General features: G+C 44.3%; 1 protein-coding gene across 1 annotated transcript in view; it reads right to left on the reverse strand.

Annotated features, from left to right (window-relative positions):
* The window catches only part of B4GALNT1 (beta-1,4-N-acetyl-galactosaminyltransferase 1), a 57631-nt gene that overhangs the window by 34488 nt on the left and 1091 nt on the right, over positions 1-22052 (reverse strand). The gene's annotated exons all lie outside the window — the stretch shown is intronic.

A 22052-nucleotide genomic window follows, 5' to 3' on the forward strand; every position in this document is an offset into this window, starting at 1 on the left:
AGCTCAACAACTAAAAATGAACTGAACCCCTAAAAAATGGGGCATTCCTCATCCCCCCAAAAGGTCAACAACTTTGAGCTGATCCCAAAAAACGGGGGTAGATCACTGCCAGATTTTAATTCTGAAAGTAGATCACAGTCTCTTGGAAGTTGGCCACCTCTGGTATAAGACATGTAACTAGAATAAAAAAAAATTTAAAAAAATTCAAGCAAATAATTGTAATAACTACCGTAATAAAGCACTGCTATAATTATATATAATTTTCCTAAAATTTTGGTTTCATTCGCCTTTCCGTGCTGAAATGTCACAACCTGAACGACCATGGCTTGCCGCCCCCCCCCTAGTTTTGATCCTGGGTACGCCCCTGCCTGACGCTGACCCATGGGACCCATGATGTGCCCAAGGAAGACAGAAAGGCACTCTGCACATGCTCAAAGGCCATTTAATCTACAACTGTTTCATGTGTTTCCTGGGCACAATTTGGAAACGTGTTCCAGGTCTAAGAGCCAATTCATGCCACCATGGAATTTAAAAAAATTATCTTAACTTCCTGTCTTAATTCAAAATCTACATTAGAAAATACCTTTATCAAGCAATGTTAAAGATGTTAAAAAGAAAACAGTGTGAAGCTTTTGCCTTCTCCAGAACTATTACATGTATTCAGTAGACAGAAAGGGGGAAGCGAAGTGACTGATGTTGAAGTCATGCATGGAGTCTGCATTTAATCAGCCTTCAGAAAGACCGTGGAAGGAGGTAAAGGTAAAAGGACCCCTGACTGTTAGGTTCCGTCGCGGACGACTCTAGGGTTGCCGCACTCATCTTGCTTTATTGGCCGAGGGAGCCGATGTACAGCTTCCGGGTCATGTGGCTAGCATGACTAAGCCGCTTCTGGCGAACCAGATCAGAGCACGGAAACACCGTTTACCTTCCTGCTGGAGCGGTACCTATTTATCTACTTGCACTTTGACGTGCTTTTGAACTGCTAGGTTGGCAGGAGCAGGGACCAAGCAACGGGAGCTCACCCCGTCGTGGGGATTCGAACCACCAACCTTCTCATCAGCAAGCCATAGGCTCTGTGGTTTAGACCACAGCGCCACCCCGTCCCTGTGGAAGGAGGTAGCAATATTCAATTGAGGCTCTATTAGGTGCTTTGCAGTCTTTGGGTTGTATTCAGGGCTTCTGGGAAGGAGAAGCATACAATGGTTGAAACTCCAATTTTCAGAAATATAAGATCCAGCTGTTAATCACATGTGTATCACTTTTTATTTTTGCAAAATACACAGGTTTCCTCTCGCCAGTCTTGTTTTTAATCATCTAGCTGATACAGGAGAACTCAGAAGCTTGCATGCTACTTGTAATATCTTGGTTGGCCTAATAAGGGTATTGCCCTAATGTGGATTTTTGATTTTCTTCTTGTGGGTCAACACAACTACATTTGCAAGAACAGTGGGGAGGGGGGGAGCAGAGAAGAATTTGCAATGCAATGAGCTTTCTGCTCAATCTTCAGCTTCACATTTGCATTGCAAAGCATTACAAAGAGTCTTGTGCTGAAAAGCAGGGTGGGAGGGACCTGCAAAAAGACAATTTCCTTTGGAGAATGCTACATTGCTGGTACATTTCTACATTTAGAACAGGAGCCTGTTTGTTCAATCCATCCTTTCCTGGAACTTCAAATATTTTTCTTTCTCTTCCTTCCTTCCTTCCTTCCTTTCTTCCTTCCGCAAAGAAAACCACCAACTCGGTTAGGCAACTACAAGTCTTCCTCTATCCCAGGGAATATTATTTTGGCAAGCAGGGATACTGAGGTTCCAGACCACTTTCCCCCACAAAAACAGAGTACCAGCCATCAGGAATGTTATCCAGGATGCTGGAACCACATATAGCTACCAAGTTTTGACACTTGTTCCTCAAACACCATTATTTCAAAAAGATAGGTAAATGGGCAACACAGTATGCAAGCATATCCATGGCTATTTTAGAACAACACTTACTCTGCTTATGCCCACAAACACCTCCACCAAGTTATATTGATGACATCTTCATCATCTGGACCCGTGGGCAGGAGACCCCTGAAAAAGTACAGTTGTACCTCGGCTCCTGAACACCTTGGGAATCAAACGTACTGGCTCCCGAACGATCAAAAACTGACAGCGAGTGTTCCGGTTTTTGAATTTTCTTTCAGAAGCCGAACATCTGACGAGGTTTCCATGGCTTCTGATTGGCTGCGGGAGCATCCGGCAGCCAATAAAAAGCTGCGCTTTCGAAATTGAATGTTTCGGAAGTCAAAAGGACTTCTGGAACCGATTCTGTTCGACTGCCGAGGTATGGCTGTACACTAGGACTAGTGAAAAAAGATTCCCCTCACCATCAACCCAGGCATAGACCTGTCCACACAGCAGGTTCATTTTATGGATGATATTGCAAAAAATGCATAGTAGACAAATAGGCACCAGCTTATAATAGAAACCAGCCGACTGCAAAACATATTTGCACACTTCTTGCTTCCATCCAAAGCACAACACAAGATCTTCCATCTATACCCAAGTCTGGATTCAGCCACATTTGTTCCAGCTTGTTGGATGGGGAAGTGCAGCTGAAGGATCTATATTGTTGTTGTTGTTCAGTCGTTCAGTCGTGTCCGACTCTTCGTGACCCCATGGACCAGAGCACGCCAGGCACGCCTATCCTTCACTGCCTCTCGCAGTTTGGCCAAACTCATGTTAGTAGTTTCGAGAACACTGTCCAACCATCTCATCCTCTGTCGTCCCCTTCTCCTTGTGCCCTCCATCTTTCCCAACACCAGGGTCCTAATATTATATTATATTAGACATTTGCTACAATGAGACACCACTCAGGCAACACCATTACAGGATGTAGCAGGGTATGTACTTTCTTCTTGACTATCCCAATCCTGTCAGTTGCTCAGAATCCTGCTGAGACAATTTGGTTTTTCTGCCTCAGTGGAAGGATTGCAAACTGCAGTCCTGAATCAGCATATTGGCCCTTTTCCAAAATACTGACCTTGTTCCAGAACCCTGGGCCTACTGATCTTCCTATTGTTTGGGTCATCACCCACCCTTGGTGAAGGACATGACTACACTTCAGGGCAGTATGCACAAACATCATGTTTGAAGGTTCAGTGAGTAGGGTCTCATGACAGCCTGCCAGACAAAGTTCACCACGTCATCAGGAGTTCACTCACCTGCTTATCTGCCAAAGGGATACATGCCATCAACTTTTGCCTTCAATACAGGACAAACATTGAAATGCACACAAACCGGTCATAAATCTGATGCAATAAACTGCAATATTCAGAAACCAGTGCGATAGCATCTCGGATTCATGGGACAGTATACTGCTGTCCTGGAAAGTGCCTTTCTGCAACAAAGGCATTGTGAAAGGAGACCGCAATGTAACAATAATGCCTCGCCCAACTGGCTGGGTTTCCGCAGCCACTGTGGGCGGCTCCCAACAGAATATTAAAAACACGCTAAGACATCAAACATTAAAAACTTCCAAAACAGGGTGAAATAACTGAATTAGAAAGTATCAAGACATTTGACTCTATCAGTTGGGTTTGAATCACAATAACTGTTTCCTGTCTCAATAAGGTAGGGATAAGAATAGCAAAACCGGGGCGATTATCACCAAACTACTTCTGAATGGTAGCTTCGCCTATCATAAATTTTATACAGAATTATCAGAGGCAGTACTTTTTTCATCTCATGGTCATTTGGTCCCATTTTCATGCACACCCCAATATGTCCTTGTGAGTCCGAGTGTGGGAGCAGGATGGAGGGAGAGGGAGAAGTGTTTATGCTAGGATGAGTCCGCTAGTTTTTTCAGGTGCCGCATGGCTGTTATAATTATTGTAATGGACTAACACAGCCAACTCCACTGGAAGATGTGGGATCCAATGTTTGTAGCAACATTAGATCTGGCTGTGATTATATCACAGCTTTCACTGCGCATGATTCCACCCCATCTGGTGTCCCAAGTATATACAGTATTTTTGCTCCATAAGACGCACCTAGTTTTTAGAGGAGGAAAGGGGGAAAGCCCTGTTTGTTTGTTTTCGAGGATCAGCTCAAAGTGGTGCAGCATTTTTTGCAAAGGGAAAAGCCCTGTTTTTTTGAGGATCAGCTCAAAATGGTGCAGCTTTTTTTTGCAAAGGGAAAAGCCCTGCTTTTTTGAGGATCAGCTGAAAGTGGTGCAGCTTCTTTTTCAAAGAGGAAAAGCCCCAATTTTATGGGGTTCAACTCACAGTTCTGCAGCTTCTAGTCCTACAGCCATTTCTACAGTTTCCACACAGATAATCTAATCAGCCAATCACATGTCACTGGGGAAACAAACAGCCTCCCTCTGCATTCAACAATGGAGGCCTTGGCAAGGGGCGGGGCTGGAAAGGGAGCCTTATCTCTCTCCTGATCACTTACTGAACAGCTGTTCAGCGGTTTCCTTTCAACACCCCCTTCTCTCATGGTAAAAAAAAAAAGAGAGCAGGATCTGCTTTTGGCCCCTAAGCAATTCGGCTCCAGGGACCATGCATTCGCTCCATAAGACACACAGACATTTCCCCTTACTTTTTAGGAGGAAAGAAGTGCGTCTTATGGAGCGAAAAATATGGTAGCTATGCATGTATGTCCTCACTTCTGAGTGACAGCTGTTTGATAGGTAATATCCCCAACCAAAAGTTCAGTTTCCTTTGGAAGTAGGTCACAAAAGGTTTGTGGCACCTTGCTGCCTAGAAAAGCATCAGAATCTTGTGGCACCTTAAAGACCAATGAATACATCATAGCATAAACTTTAACAGACAATAGTGCACTTCAACAGATGCATGAAATGTTATCCTGAGTTATAGACTTTTGTAATGCTTTTTCTAACACCCTCACTCTGTTAATAGACTGCACCTTCAACCAAAACCCTCCTTCCTGCACAACTGATGGAAGCTCAAGGTAGCAAACTCATTCCTAATTTGAATTCAACAGCCTTTGTATTGCAACATTACACCAGAAAGAAAGTTGCCTTAGTGGTTAAAGCTGCAAGTCGCCTTGTTTTCAGATCTGGTCTGCTTATCTTGTCTCACCAAGAAATCGACTGAAAATCCTAGCCAATGGCCATGCAATTGCAAAATAACGGAAGTCATTCCAGATAGAAATCACTGCAGTGATCTCCTGCTCTCAGAATAAGCCAACCACCAACAGGTCAACCAGAAATTGACAGGGTGACACATCATCATCAGCAATATTGTGAAATGGACAGCTGGTCAGAAGCCTAGTGCCCATTAGTGTCACATCTGATTTACGATATTTTTTGCTCCATAAGACACACTTTTTTCCTCCTAAAAAGTAAGGGGGGTGTTTGCGTCTTATGGAGCGAATGCATGGTCCCTGGAGCCAAATTGCCCAGGGGCGAAAAGCAGATCCTGCTTTTTCTGTTTTAAAAACAGGGAAAGAGGGAAAGAGAGTGTTGTAAGGAACCCGCTCAACAGCTGATTGCAAGAGATCGGGGAGGGAGATAAGGGAGCTAGCTCCCTTCCTGCCCCGCCCAGGCCCCTTGCACAGTAGTTCCTTTGCGAGGGCTGAGGATCCTGGGAAATTGAGTTTTTCAGCCATTTGGGGCTTTCTGTTACTTTTCCTCTTGCTTTCTATTACTTGCTGGTGCTTACTGGTTTGCTTTCTTCTTGCTTCCTATTACCTACTGGTGCTTACTGGTTTGTACTGGTTTGCTTTCCTCTTGCTTTCTATTACCTGCTGGTGCTTACTGGTCTGTACTGGTTTGTACTGGTGCTTACTGGTTTGCACAAATCTGAACTGATCCTCAAAAAAGCAGGGCTTTTCCCTTTGCAAAAAAAGCTGCAAAACATTGAGCTGATTCTCAAAAAAAACCCCACAGGTTTTAGAGGAGGAAAAGCAGAAAAGTATTTTTTTTTCTTGTTTCCTCCTCTAAAAACGAGGTGCGCCCTATGGTCCGGAGCATCCTATGGAGCGAAAAATACGGTAATAGCAAACACAGCTAGAAAGAAGATGTGTGTATTTAAAGGAGCTGGGGAACTTCTAAAGTATTAAATAATTGTTGTTATGCATTCACAGAATCCCAGTTTGGGATTGAAACAAGACATGCAACAAAGCCAATCTCAGTCACTTCCCTGCTATTAGGGTACAATGGTTTCCAAACAGTCTCATTTAGCCTCTAGCTGAGCTCCAATCATGACTCTGACCCAGGCCTGCTCAACACCTGACCCACAGAGCAGAACATGGTCTCCAGCCAGATATTTTTGCCCACCAAATGCTTCTCTCTCCCCCAGAAGGTTTAAGGCGTTTCAGTCAGTGGCAAAACCAGGTTTACCAAATGCCAACAAAACATGATTATACAAAAAACCCTCAAAGCAGTTTACAAAAAGATAAAAGAAAAAATAAAGAAAAAATACAACACATTATGGACACCATGATTTTAGGATAAATACAACTCCCATGTCCCCCTCTCCAAAGCTACATGCCACTGGAGCGGGGGAGGGGGCTGGATCAGGAAACTTTAACCCTTTCACCTGCCATCATTTCCTCCTCTCTGAATCGCCCTCTCCATACAGCTCCTATTTGCCCTGCAGGAAGGAAATGGTTTGGCCCCAAGTCCCTAACAGGTCACCATACATGTCTGGTGAATAGTGTTCTGTAATAAGCAAAAATCCACCCTTTTTACCTTATGGGGTACACAAGAGCCCTTGTAGAGTCCTCCATTGGTAGGAGAATATAACAGAGGCCAACCAGAGAAGATTGAGAAGCAAAGTCGTTATTGAACCGTTGCAACAGGATCCTTCCTCTTACGCAGGAGAACAAAGAAGGAAGCCAGAACAAAGGCATGGCCGCCCTTATATAGACATTTGAAATTTCCCCTGCTGGAGCTCAAGACCACCCCAGAAACATCATACATACGTCACAGAAGAAGGGTGTATCCCAGAACCACCTTCCCCAATACATCATGCCCATATCACAAAAAGGCGGTCTCCAACAAATTTCAACAGAAATCTGAGAAGTTTGTTTTTCTCCTGCCTGCCATTATATATGCTAATGTCTTATCTGATTGCCTTTCCTGGGTAGCCAGGCCATTCCTTTGAGATGGTGATTACTTAATTTCTGAGACAATGTGAAGGTTCCCTCACCCCCTTCCTCCTTGCAGAGAAACATTTGGTAAACATTTGGTCAGTTTTGAGAGTCAAAATGGTGCCAGAAGTCAAAATGGTGTCAGGACTGTCTGCCTCGGACACGTGGCCTTGTTTGCTTGGCACACTTATGAACATTTATTTTATATATATATATATATATATATATATATATATATATATATATATATATAACCTTGTTATTCTTACAACAATTCACTTTGGTCAGCTGCAAATTCCTAGTGTAACCCTGCTTACTTTTTGTTTTGGAGTTTCGTTTTTCCTCTCTTTTCCAAAAAAATTCCAATCAAAACTCAAACATCATAGCTTGGGGTCTTCTCTCAGCCTCCCCATCCCCATACCACTTCATAGAACAAGAATGTAAATGAGTTACCAGAGGTCTCGTAAAGGAACAGTTGATCAAACAGCCAGGACAGGGTGCAGCAGTTATATTTACATGGTTGTGGAACAACTCCTAAATAAGCCCCACCTCACCCTTTTTACTGCACATTCATGGTGATCTGTGCTTGTGATGCCATCTGGGTAGTCACACGAGACCCCACTTCCAAAGCTATCTGCACCTGCAAATGACAATCTGGGGCAGCAGCAGCACCAGATTTACAGTGGGGCGGGCACAGGGTGCCAAGGCAAGGAGGGCACAAAACTGAGAAGATCCATCTGGGGGCATAACATTTTGGGCTCGCACAGGGTGCCATATTACGAAAAATCACCATAGCCCACCCCTGGGGGCAGGCGTATTACTTCACATGCTCAATGAGTGCATATCCTGTCGCTTTTTCTAACACAAATGTTCCTTGTTTATTCTTGTTCTGTTTTGGTTGCACTACAACTCCTCCAGCCAGCAGTAATGTGGTAGCATTGGGGAAACATCACAGAACAAGCCAAGCAGTATAAATCCACCACTAGAACGTGTTGCAGAACACACACACTGTTGAACGTGGGGGGGCGGGGGAGCTGTAGAATCGCCAGCTCACCCACCAGAGATCCTATCTATAGTCTTAAGTTCTGAGGCAATGGGAGAAGGTTCTGTCGCACTCCCCATTCTGTTCCTTCACCAGCCCCATTGCCTTCCCTCTTCCCCTCCACCTGCTGCAAGAAGATGTCCTTGAGGAAGTTGAGCAAGGGGACCAGTGGAGAAGCCGCAGCTACATCATTTATTGCTTCCTCATAACTATTAAAAATCTTAAAAAGCAAAGACATCACCTTGCCGACAAAGGTCCGTATAGTTAAAGCTATGGTTTTCCCAGTAGTAGTGTACGGAAGTGAGAACTGGACCATAAAGAAGGCTGATCGCCGAAGAATTGATGCTTTTGAATTATGGTGCTGGAGGAGACTCTTGAGAGTCCCATGGACTGCAAGACGATCAAACCTATCCATTCTCAAGGAAATCAGCCCTGAGTGCTCACTAGAAGGACAGATCCTGAAGTTGAGGCTCCAGTACTTTGGCCACCTCATGAGAAGAGAAGACTCCCTAGAAAAGACCCTGATGTTGGGAAAGATGGAGGGCACAAGGAGAAGGGGGCGACAGAGGATGAGATGGTTGGACAGTGTTCTCGAAGCTACTAACATGAGTTTGGCCAAACTGCGAGAGGCAGTGAAGGATAGGTGTGCCTGGCGTGCTCTGGTCCATGGGGTCACGAAGAGTCGGACACGACTGAACAACTGAACAACAACAACATAACTATTATACCTACAGCCAGGAATAAGGAAATCACACTACTGATTGCCTGAGCAGGTAATGATATTGACACATAAAGGAAAATTAAATCTTGAGAACAAGGAAACTGACACCGCATGGAGAGGAGTGGGGCTGAGGGCAAGTCATTCCTGGAAAAGTCTTCCATCATAAGTGATGCAACTCATAAACTGCATAAACTTCCTTCAGGTAAAATCACTCTTGCCTCAGCCCTTCCATCAGAAATCTCCGGGTGAAGCCAAACTTTTGAGTCATGTTAGATTTCCTGTCCTAGGGATAGAGAACTGGGAACCTCAGAGGTTCAATCTGGCTCCCAGGTGCTTCCCATGCCAAGGCTATATCTTCTTATCCTCTCCTCCAGTGCCAAGACCACATTCCCGAATAACATTCCCTGGATGATTTCTAAGAGCCTGCATCTCCGACTGAGCTGGGTGGGGAGAAGGCTCTGAAGCCCAAATCTGCTGCCATTTACTATGGGAAGGAAGGCATAAACAAACCCTTTGCCTCTCTATCCTGGGCTCACATAGGAGTCTGGGGGCCATAGCTGTCAAGTTTTACCTTTTCTCATGAGGAAACCTATTCGGCATAATGGAACTTCCCTTAAAATAAGGGAGAACTTGACAGCTGTGCTGGGGGCTTATCCACAACCCCGTTTCCTCCGCTGCTTCCCCTCCCCCCGGGGAAACCTGATCTTCAGCCCTGAATCGGAACAAACAGCAATTGGATTAACCATGCTGGAACAATGAGGGCACCAAAATGGTCAAAGGTCTGGAAACGATGCCTTATGAGGAACGGCTTAGGGAGCTGGGTATGTTTAGCCTGGAGAAGAGAAGGTTAAGGGGTGATATGATAGCCATGTTCAAATATATAAAAGGATGTCATATAGAGGAGGGAGAAAGGTTGTTTTCTGCTGCTCTAGAGAAGCGGACACGGAGCAATGGATTCAAACTACAAGAAAGAAGATTCCACCTAAACATTAGGAAGAACTTCCTGACAGTAAGAGCTGTTGGACAGTGGAATTTGCTGCCAAGGAATGTGGTGGAGTCTCCTTCTTTGGAGGTCTTTAAGCGGAGGCTTGACAGCCATCTGTCAGGAATGCTTTGATTGTGTTTCCTGCTTGGCAGGGGGTTGGACTGAATGGCCCTTGGGGTCTCTTCCAACTCTGTGATTCCATGATTCTATGACTGGACCTAATGGTCAGGGGTCCCTTTACCTTTCCAAGAAAGATTGTGTGACCTTCCCATTCACAGTTCACCTCCAGCATCACTTGTTTGAAATGAAGCAGGAGGTAGAAGACATTGCCATTGTAAAGAAGGCCAGTCTAGCTTACCCTGTGATTCAGCCCCACAAATCTGTGGACCAGCTGAAGTGCCCCTTTTCTCTCACTAGGTCTGGTTCAGATGGCACACTAAACCAAACCATGGCTTGGGATGGCTCAGTAGCAGAATGACCAAGGAAGAGCAAAGTCCAGTAGCCACAATCTCCTTTCTGGAGAGCATGCTAAGCCATGGTTAGGCTCAGTATGATGTGTGAACCAGGTCACTATGACACGAATCTTTGTGGAATCCTTGTTTTCTCCCTGTCAAAGGCTGTTTTCTGTAGTGCAGATATATTTCTTGGCTGCTGTGGGTTCTACATTCAAATTACGTAATAACCGCATTATACTTTGTGTGCTAGAACTGTCTTTGATTAGTGCTGTGGGTGTCTGTTAAGAAGGAATATTTCATGCACTTAACAAGATTTTCAAGAAAAGAAAAAAGTATGGGCTTTCAGATGCACCAGAAGTTTAGGCAAAATCTGATGACAAAGCAGGACAATGCTGCTTCCAGGACAGAATAACAATCTGTGAAAGGTTCCCCACTCCCAAGAGGGGATTACACCCTTGGGTAAGATTATTTTAAGCCAATGGGTGGTACTGGGCTCTCCAATACTGGTAGATAATCTGTCAGAAATGCTTTGATGGTGTTTCCTGCTTGGCAGGGGGTTGGACTGGATGGCCCCTGTGGTCTCTTCCAACTCTGTAATTCTAAGATTCTATGATTGCTAAAGAGCAGATTTCCCAGGAGAAAGCGGGAAAGAATCCCAATTGCCATGGCATCTACATTCTGCAGGCTGCTTCTCATCTGCAACTCAGTTGTACTAAGAACAGAAGCTATTGGCCAATTTCAAGTGTGGTTAAGCTGCTGGTCAGAAGAATCCAAATGTGCTGATCTCCAAATGGTGGCTTCTAGGGTTTGGAGGAAATGGTAGAACATGAGGCTCAACTGTTTCAGACCTGTTGTAAAAGTGGCTGAGTTGAGCAAATTTGTTGCAATGAAAAGGCATTGGGCAACTGGGACAATTTGTGATTCTCCTTGTTTACTACCCGCCTCACTGCCCAGCACTCTCCCTGCCTGAACTGACAGAGCTGGTCTCAGAGGATGTTTTGAGGACTCCCAGGCTGCTGGTTCTGGGAGACTTCAACATCCATGCCAAGGGGACTGGCTGTAGGGTAACTCAGCACTTCATGGCTGCCATGATGACCATGAGGCTGTCCCAACTTGTCACTGGCCCAACTCATGTGGCAGGCCACACTCTGGTCTTTGTTTTCTCAACTGAGCAAGAAGACAGTCCCTTCATCAGTCCCTTGTCAGGGTCAGATCACTTCCAGTTCATAGTTAGGCTTTTCTTCTCTGCAGAGGCAGAGGACCTATGAAGATGGGCTGCCCTCAGAGACTGGTTGATCCAATGGATTTCCAGACAGCTTTGGGGGATATTCTGTCTGATACGACCCTTGGCCCTCTTGGCTGATAAAGAAACTAGCAGGGAACGGACAGGTGGCTGAGCCAGGGAGGTGGTTAATGCCTCTTTAAAGGAGGGAGTGATCCCGGCCTGCTGGAAGGAGACAGTTATAGAACCACTCCTGTAGGTTAGATTGAAAAGAACAGAAGGAAATGCAGTGGTACCTCGAAAGATGAATGCCTTGCTAGACGAAAAACTTGCTAGACGAAAGGCATTCGCTAACGAAAGGGTGACTCGCAAGATGAATTTCCCTATGGCCGCGACTCACAAAACGAAAACATTCTGCTGTTTTCCTCCCCATCAAACCGCGCTTCCTCCGGCCGTGCTTCGCAAGACGAAATTTCCGCTGTACGGCAGCACTCGCGGAACGAATTAATTTCGTCTTGCGAGGCACCACTGTGCTGCAATATGCCATGTACCTGCAAGCAGTCACATAGGCAAACAACGTGGCATGATCCAAGCATCGCTGGACTCCAACTCCTATCAACCCCAGCCAGTATGGCCAGCGGGGTCAGGAATTTTATTTGGTTCCCCCCCCCATAAAATTTATACATTGCTTAATTGTACAAAAACTCTCAGCAGTTTACAAAAAATAAAAAACAAAACAATAAATTATGGATAAAAAAGTAACAATAATAATTTAAGGCCAATGCATACAGAAAGCCATCAACTGTCCCCACAATAATTCATCACAAATCTGCAAGACTAGAATATGGTCATACCCCGGGTTCCACACACCCCGGGTTGCGGACATTCGAGTTAAGAACGCCCACAACCCGGAAGCGTTTCCGGAGCGCTCGCGACCCCCAGATGCGCAGAATGCTTCTGAACGGATCGCGTGCGTAACATGGGGTACCACTGTATGGTGATTTGAAGTTCTTTCAGGATTCAATATGATATCTATCAAGATTCATTATCTGAGTGGGGTGTGCATGAATGCGTAGATGTACATACTTTGCTCTCAAGAAGCAGAAAGAGAACAGATTGCTACAGATTGTAGAGGTTGGTTTGCACACAAAAAATAGTAATAATGGGAAAATTACTGCACATACTGAGAAAATACAATTACCGTAAGTGATGCTTAATTTAGCAATAAAGTCAACATATGGCTCAACTTTGGTTACCTCCCACTGTTCTCCCAAGGCATCAGACTCTGTTCCTTTGAACATCTCACACACTATGACACTTTTTAACATTGCAATATAGCAGCGGTGACATCTTGGCAAACTGATTTTTGCTTTGTCCTTTCTGAGACAGATTTCATTAAGTTCTACTATATTAGGAGTCAAAACACAGAACCTTTTAAATATACAAATTGCTAACCTTGAGCTCCAGTACCCATCAAATAACCAAATTGTTGTTACATTTTTAGTTAATAAAACATTTAAAATACCTGGGACGAAAATCTGCACTGGTTCAATCACAAGAAACGATGCACAACGACGCTGGAAGCTGTAGTCCAGAAACATCTGGAAGCCATCACATTAGAAACCCCTGATCTGGAAGAATCCACTGCAATATTGAACACTATTCAGAAACTTCAGCTGGTGCAAAATTTGGAGACCAGGTTGCTCATCGGAGCAAAGCAGTTTGAGCACATTGCACTAATCCTGGTCTAACTGCGCTGGCTGCCAATTAGTTTCTGGGTCCAACTCAAAGTGTTAACCGGCTCAGGACTGCAATAGCTCAAGGTCTGCCTCTCCCCATATGAACCTACCTGGATGCTATGATCACCCCCTGAGACCCTTCATGGGCCTCCTCCATGAGAAATCCGGAGGATCAGTGGCATAGCAAGGATTGCCAGCCCCCTGGGGCAAGGCCTCTAGCTGCAATCCAGTACTGAACCCCATCATTGTGAATAAAGAACTTGCAAAGTGAAAAAAAAACTGGATGCCTAGTTCATTTCATCTCCATTTAAAGGTAGAAATGGTATTTGCTAAAACTGTCTCTTGCTGTCTTCCCGCTCAAAGCAGCACCTATGGGATGCCCAGGCTTCCTCCCCCTTGAGTAGTAGCAAGCTCAGACCTGCTTAGTACTATAAAAACAATTACATTAGGACTCGCAGTCCATTTGCTGGCCGTGCCTGAATTATTAGCAGGCACTGCTCAATTCTCAAGGCAGCCTGTTCTTTTTTTAAAAAAAATGTATTTTTTAATTACAGGTGTCTTGTTTACAAAGTATGGGCAACGTCCCTTTTTTCAAGGAACATTTTCTACAGGTTGGTTTCATTGTTGAGATATTAGTGTTACATTAGGAAGAAAAGGGGGAGAGAGGTGGAGGGGGCCATGGTGGGTGAAGGTGGGGTATCAGCCTGTTCTTTTTGAAAAAGTCTCATTTCCAGTCTCTTCCAAGTTTGTTTCAGCAGGTACTAGTCATCTGCACCCATTCTTTCATATAATCACTAATAACCCCCTCCTCCTTCCCACGTGCACTAAGAACCCCACATACACACTCTCTGACTCCATCCATATGCTTGCACACATGGTTCAAACTGTGCATGGTCCAAAATGTACACTCCACCAAGCTCAAATACAATTGTGTCCAAGCCTGAAATCTTATACAAATTCAAGTCAGTGACAGCACACAAAGGGGATCCACCGCAACCCCTTTAAACAGTTAAAAGTGGGAATTTAAATTTCATAGGCTTCCAAGGGATAACACTCAAAATGTTGGTTCTTCTGACCTGCTGGATTTCTGCCTGTCATACATCTGTTAAAGGTACACAAACTCTGCCGGGGGGGGGGGGGAGGTGACAGTCTACAGGTGAAACTCGAAAAATTAGAATATCATGGAAAGATTCATTTCTTTCAGTAAATCAACTTGAAAGGTGAAACTAATATATGAGATAGACTCATGACATGCAAAGTGAGATATGTCAAGCCTTTATTTGTTATAATTGTGATGATTATGGCGTACAGCTGATGAGAACCCCAAATTAACAATTTCAACTTTGGGGTTCTCATCAGCTGTACGCCATAATCATCACAATTATAACAAGCAAAGGCTTGACTTATCTCGCTTTGCATGCCATGAGTCTATCTCATATATTAAACTCCAGTAGCTAATGAAAACAATTGCTTACATAAATGGACTTTTCCACAATATTCTAATTTTTTGAGTTTCACTTGTATATGCTCAAAGTTACCTTGCATATACATGATGATGGCACACACACACACACACAGCACCCTCAGACTCAAAGCCTTGCAGCGCTTTAACTGATCTGGGGGAATCCACTGCAGCATTGCTGAAGCTAAGCAGGTGCAGTTGACTTCAGATCAGTCCCCTGGGGAGAAGATCACAGGAGCCCAGTATTCAGAAGTTACACAAAACCAACATAAGGTCCCTTGGGGAGAAAAAGCAGAGGAAATAACAAGAACATCTGCAAGGGGCTGCTCTCCTATGCCCTACCTTGTCATGCATGTTGACTGGCTGCACACACACCCAAAGACACACACCTTACAGACTTTCACCAGAGGGCCAGAGGGCAGACATGCGTGGTATTAAGGGTGTGGCTACTTGGCTTGGCTCCACGCGTGAGTTTGTTTTACACATGAGCAGAACTCCTGAATAGGGCTAGGGGAGCCCAGCGTGGGCATGAGCAAGGTATTCTCATCCGTTTCTCTGCTTCACTGGATTTATGAGCCCCAGTATCATTACTGGGACTGGTCTGGATTCTTTTCTTGCCTCTGGGTGACATTTTAGGTTCAAGGCTAAGTTAAAATCTCAACAATTAGTACTGTGTCAAATTCAGCCACCTTCCACCCTTCCACTTGATAAATGGAATGCTAACAGAACAGATAAGCTCCAAGTTTGTTAATTATTGCTTATCTCACAGTCCGCATTATTCTGCTCTCCAGCTTTCAGGTTAAAAGAACAGTTGATAGTTAATAAAATGCTTGGTTTAAAACAAGTTAAAATGAATTAAAACTTGAAGAAAATCTGTGGAGCTCTGGAGCTGGCTGCCCTTTCAGGGACTAAGCAAGGTATCAATGTTTGCGGAAGAGCAACAGCTATGGGGCAGAGCATCTGTTTCTTAGGCTCCATCCCTGGTAACTCTCCCCTCTCTGAAACCCTGGAGCACTTCAGTCAGTCAGAATCAACCGTCCTAAACTTGAGATATTTAGGGTAGCTTCCTGTTTAATGAACAAAAATATGTTCTAGTCTGTTGTTGACATCAGAGAAGTGAAAGTTATCCAATCGGGATTCAGGCCTCATCATGGGACTGAAACTGCCTTGGTCGCACTGGTTGATGATCTCCGGCGGGCTAGGGACAAAGGTGAGAGCTGTTTCCTAGTTCTGCTGGATCTCTCAGCGGCCTTTGACACCATCGACCATAACATCCTTCTGGACCGGCTAGAGGGGTTGGGAGCTGGAGGCACTGTTATACAGTGGTTCCGCTCCTTCCTCCTGGGCCGTGTTCAGAAAGTGGTGGTGGGGATGAGTGTTCAGACCCCTGGGCTCTCACTTGTGGGGTGCCTCAGGATTCCGTCCTCTCCCCCATGCTTTTTAATATCTATATGAAGCCGCTGGGAGAAATCATCAGGGGGTTTGGGCTGGGTGTTCATCAGTATGCAGATGATACCCAGCTCTACCTCTCTTTTAAATCAGAACCAGTGAAGGCGGTGAAGGTCCTGTGTGAGTGCCTGGAGGCGGTTGGAGGATGGATGGCGGCTAACAGATTGAGGTTGAATCCTGACAAGACAGAAGTATTGTTTTTGGGGGACAGGGGGCGGGTGGGTGTGGGGGACTCCCTGGTCCTGAACGGGGTAACTGTGCCCCAGAAGGGCCAGGTGCGTAGCCTGGGAGTCATTTTGGACTCACAGCTGTCCATGGAAGCGCAGGTTAATTCTGTGTCCAGGGCGGCTGTCTACCAGCTCCATCTGGTACGCAGGCTGAGACCCTACCTGCCCGCAGACTGTCTCGCCAGAGTGGTACATGCTCTGGTTATCTCCCACTTGGACTACTGCAATGCGCTCTCCGTGGGGCTACCCTTGAAGGTGACCCGGAAACTGCAATTAATCCAGAACGCGGCAGCTAGACTGGTGACTGGGAGTGGCCACCAGGACCACATAACACCGGTCCTGAGAGATCTGCATTAGCTCCCAGTACATTTCCGAGCACAATTCAAAGTGTTGGTGTTGACCTTTAAAGCCCTAAACGGCCTCGGTCCTGTATACCTGAAGGAGCGTCTCCACCCCCACCGTTCAGCCCGGACACTGAGATCCAGCACCGAGGGCCTTCTGTCGGTTCCCTCACTGCAAGAGCAAAGCTACAGGGAACCAGGCAGAGGGCCTTCTCGGTAGTGGCACCCGCCCTGTGGAACGCCCTCCCATCAGCGGTCAGAGAGACAAACAACTACCTGTCATTTAGAAAATACCTGAAGGCAGCCCTGTTTAGGGAAGTTTTTAATCTGTGACTTTGTATTGTATTTTGATGTTTGTTGGAAGCCGCCCAGAGTGGCCGGGGAGACCCAGCCAGATGAGCGGGGTATAAATAATAAATTATTATTATTAATTATTATTATTATTATTATTGGTGCAAGTTTGAGGTTGCATGTAGGGCTTTGAGATATAGCGGTTATGATTGTCTGAAGAAAGTAAATTCAGAGTCCTTGTCTCACACAGAAAGTGGTGAACCCTCCCAGCTCTCACCTGGGAGCTTTCCTTTCTTCTCCCAGTCTCTCACTCAGGGTCCCTCCATCCATCCACCACCTTCATGTGTGTGTAATCCTGGAACCCAAGAATGGCCCAGAGCAGAGGACACCAAAGGAAAACAAAAAAGAGAAGAGAAGAGAAGAAATAAGATCAAAAGAAAGGAAATATATATGAGAAAAGAAAGAAAGGGAAAATGGGACTTTTGAACTTTTGTTTGTCTGTTGCCCAAAAGAAATTATTCAAAACGTTCACTCCGTTAAGCAATATTTCCCTAATCTTCAGACCCATACATCTCAAATGAATTCCTTTTCCTTTTCAAACAAAAAGTCCAAAAAGGGGTTCTGTAGTTGTTGATACCTGCTGGAAGGAGACAGTGATAGAACCACTCCTGTAGGTTAGATTACTGCCTTTGAAGACTGTTCAGAAACTTCAGCTGGTGCTGCATTTAGAATTCGGTGTCCAGGTTGCTCACCAGAGCAAGGTGGTTTGATCATATTACACCAATCCTGGTCCAACTGCACTGGCTGCCAATTAGTTTCTGGGTTTGATTGAAAGTGTTGGTTTTGACCTATAAAACCTTAACCAGCTCAGGACTGGAATAGCTCAAGGTCTATCTCTCCCCATATGAACCTACCTGGACGCTATGATCCCCCCGAGGCCCTTCTTCATGGGCCTCCTCCATGAGAAATCTGGAGGAACAGTGGCGTAGCATGGGTTGCCAGCCCCTGGAGCAAGGCCCCTTCCTGCAATCCAGTATTGAACCCCATCATTGTTACTAAGGAAAAAACTGGATGCCTAGTTCATTTCATCTCCATTTAAAGACAGAAATGGTATTTGCTCTCTCCCTGTTCAAAGCAGCACCTATGGGATCCCCAGGCTTCCTCCCATTGGGATAGTAGCAAGCTCAGACATGCTTAGTTCCATAAAAACAATTACCGTACATTAGGACTTGCAGTCCATTTGCTGGCCGTGCCTGAATTATTAGCAGGCACTGCCCAATTCTCAAGGCAGCCTGTTCTTTTTTTAAAAAAGTCTCCTTTCACTTCTCTTCCAAGTTTGTTTCAGCAGGTACTAGTCATCTGCACCCATCTTTCACATACCTTAGAGACCAACTAAGTTTGTTCTTGGTATAAGCTTTCGTGTGCATGCACACTTCTTCAGATGCACACTTCTTCATGCACACGAAAGCTTATACCAAGAACAAACCTAGTTGGTCTCTAAGGTGTTACTGGACAATTCTTTTATTTTTTTATATATTTCAGCTGCGTCAGACCAACACGGCTACCTACCTGCATCTTTCATATAATCACTAATAACCCCCTCCTCCTTCCCACGTGCACCAAGAACCCCACATACACACCCTCTGACTCCATCCATATGCTTGCACACATGGTTCAAACTGTGCATGGTTCAAAATGTACCGGTAAGCTCCACCAAGCTCAAATACAATTGTGTCCAAGTCTGAAATATTATGCAAATTCAAGTCAGTGACAGCACACAAAGGGGATCCACCGCAACCCCTTTAAACAGTTAAAAGTGGGAATTTAAATTTCATAGGCTTCCAAAGGATAACACTCAAAATGTTGGTTCTTCTGACCTGCTGGATTTCTGCCTGTCAGACATCTGTTAAAGGTACACAAACTCTGCAGGGGGGGGGGGAGAAGGTGCCAGTCTATATGCTCAAGGTTACCTTGCATATACATGGTGATGGCACACAAACAAACCCACAGCACCCTCAAACTCAAAGCCTTGCAGAGCTTTAAAAGCCTAACAAACAAACCAACGTTTATTTGCAACTTCAAACCTGCTTTGCAGGTCTCTTCTCTGTAGGCAGCCTGGCTCCTCCCCGGCTTTACCTGGGAGTAAATCCCACTAAACTCAAGGGACTTGCAAATGGACTTGCTTGGGATTGGGCAAAGGGGGAGGGGGGGAGAGGAACCCTAGCTAACTTTGCAGGCAGGTGCATGCACTTTTTCCTTTTAGAGAGCACGAGAACAGGCCGTTTCTAGACACTATATTATATTGTGATACTGCTAACAAACTAGCAGTTCGAACTTTTAAAAAGCCCACAGACAAAACATCATACCTTCATTATAAATCTTTTCACCCTACCAATTTAAAACATAATTTAACTTATGGTCAATTTTTACGGATTAAACGGAACTCCACCTCTCCTAAGGATTACAAGAATGATAGCCAGGTCTTGGCACAAGAATTCTTCTCAAGGGGTTACCCACATGAAGTGAATAAAACGGCACAAACCAGAGCCCTTCAAAGACCTAGATATAGTCTATTCGAAAAACGTCCCATACAAAAAATTTCACCCATAACATGTGCCATTGACCACACTCCACTTTCATATTCTATCAGCAAAATAATTAAGAAGCACTGGCACCTAATAAAAGAAATACCAGGTTGTTCTTTAACACCACACATTGGTTTCCGCAGAACAAAAAACCTTAAAAACATGCTAGTACATGCAGCATTACCAGACCTGGAACGTCGTAACCAATTAGTTTTACAGGGACATTTTAAATGTGGTAAATGTGCTGCATGCAAATTAACCAAGGAAGTGGAGCTATATCTTTAAATATCTACATCAAGCATAGTAACAATAGTAATCTGCTCCTTTAAATGTTAGCCTGCCTGCAAGTATTTAACCTGGAGAAAGTTTGAGTCCGCATTAGCTATATTGGAATGATGGGAGTCTGAATCACTTTGAATAGCTTAGCTATATTTAATATCCTAGTTCTGATTTGATGGTGAGTACATGAATCTTTATTAAGCCTTTTTATTGTATATTTGAATTCATATCTCTAGTAAAGTTGATGGTTTGTACTGCTGTTATCAAAGATAAAGTCCAGACCTTGACGAAACTGCTGGTGAAGATTTGAAGCTGGCCACCCGTCGGGAGGACATACCCACACGTCTGAATGACTTTGTATAACCTTCTCCAACATTGGGAAGATAGACCCATACTTGCAAAACCATCTTTAACATTATATTGCACTTTGTATATTGCACTTTGTATATTGCACATTGAATCAGCACTTTGATGTTTGAAAGCATATATAGGCTTTGCCTCTGAGGAAATATCTATGCATACTTTTTGTATGATGATATTGTCAGTTTAGTTCCATAATTAATACATTTCTATCCAGAGATATACACGGTTTTGTATTTTATCTGAGATTAACATTCTATGGCTTTTTAAATGTGTGGGAGGGGAGTTATTGAATTGTTTCTGTTTGTTATAAATAAAGGAATATTTATAATAATATAAAAGTGTATAAGCATATATGATCCTAATATTTATCATCCCAAAATTAAACGATGAACAGTTACAAATGTAGAGGCCTGGGAGGGTGGAAAAACTAGGGCGGACCAGGTATCCCCTCCCCTATTTTTCAAGTTCTTTTCATATTTGTTTCCATAAAATTGGGGAGTACAGAAACATTGAGGTGGGATATAGTTACCCCAGTTTATACCCCCTCTGGACTTTTTTTTTTTTAATTAACATTTTATAAATTTCCAATAAAAACAGCCAATTAACATATCCATTAAATCATAATAATCCAATTAAAAACAATAAACTAAAATGAAAACCAAATTACAATCAAATTATTAATTATTAATTTTTCTGGGGCGTCCCATAGTCTGGACCTTGAATTGCTTCAATTGCTATGAACAGTTCCAAAAATGTGTTTGGTTGCCCATTACAAGCCATTTTATAATATGTTGATTTGATTATTATGAAAGTTCTGATTATTCCACACTACTATTATTGTTGGCAGGGCAACACACATCTTGTGGTTTCATTAATTATTTGTAATATAATTACAAATAAGTTTGAATCAATCTGTTATTCTGCTCACATAAACTTCCTTCCATAGTTCACAATCTGACCTGTTAGAAGGAATTATCAAGAACAAAGTTCTCTTCTCTGATTAGGTGGTCTAAAGTGGTCTAAAGGGACAAGATAAGGCACAGCAGCTAACAGGCCTTGAGGGATGGCGGTGGGTTAAGGAATCTCTGTGCCAAGATCACTCACTCTCTGTCTATGCTTAGGAGGCCTCACCCAGCCTGTGGCTGTTTGTTATAAGGAGCTAAACCCTCTCAGGTAGGCAGGCTCCGAAGGATGAGAGTCGGGTAAAGGTAAAGGGACCCCTGACCATCAGGTCCAGTCGTGTCCGACTCTGGGGTTGCGGCGCTCATCTCGCTCTATAGGCCGAGGGAGCCGGCGTTTGTCCGCAGACAGCTTCCGGGTCATGTGGCCAGCATGACAAAGCCGCTTCTGGCGAACCAGAGCAGCGCACGGAAACGCCGTTTACCTTCCCGCCGGAGCGGTACCTATTTATCTACTTGCACTTTGATGTGCTTTCGAACTGCTAGGTGGGCAGGAGCTGGGACCGAGCAACGGGAGCTTTGAACTGCCGGACCTTCTGATCAGCAAGCCCTAGGCTCTGTGGTTTAACCCACAGCGCCACCTGGGTCCCTTGAGAGTCGGGTAGGAGGATGTAAATTCTGACAATCCAGAAGAGACTAGGTGATTACAAGATGGAATGGTTGCCACGTGCAGAACAAAATTAGCAGGGTCTGTGGTGAATGTACTCAGCCATGAAGTTTACCAACACCACATAAACAAGATTAGAATTAACACACAGGAATGGAATTAACTGCAATCCCAATTCCATGTTAGATAGAAACCTCCCTCACCGTAAGCATGAACTGAAAAGAT

The sequence above is a fragment of the Lacerta agilis genome, chromosome 2 (genome assembly GCF_009819535.1).
Source record: "Lacerta agilis isolate rLacAgi1 chromosome 2, rLacAgi1.pri, whole genome shotgun sequence".
Lineage (NCBI taxonomy): Eukaryota > Metazoa > Chordata > Lepidosauria > Squamata > Lacertidae > Lacerta > Lacerta agilis.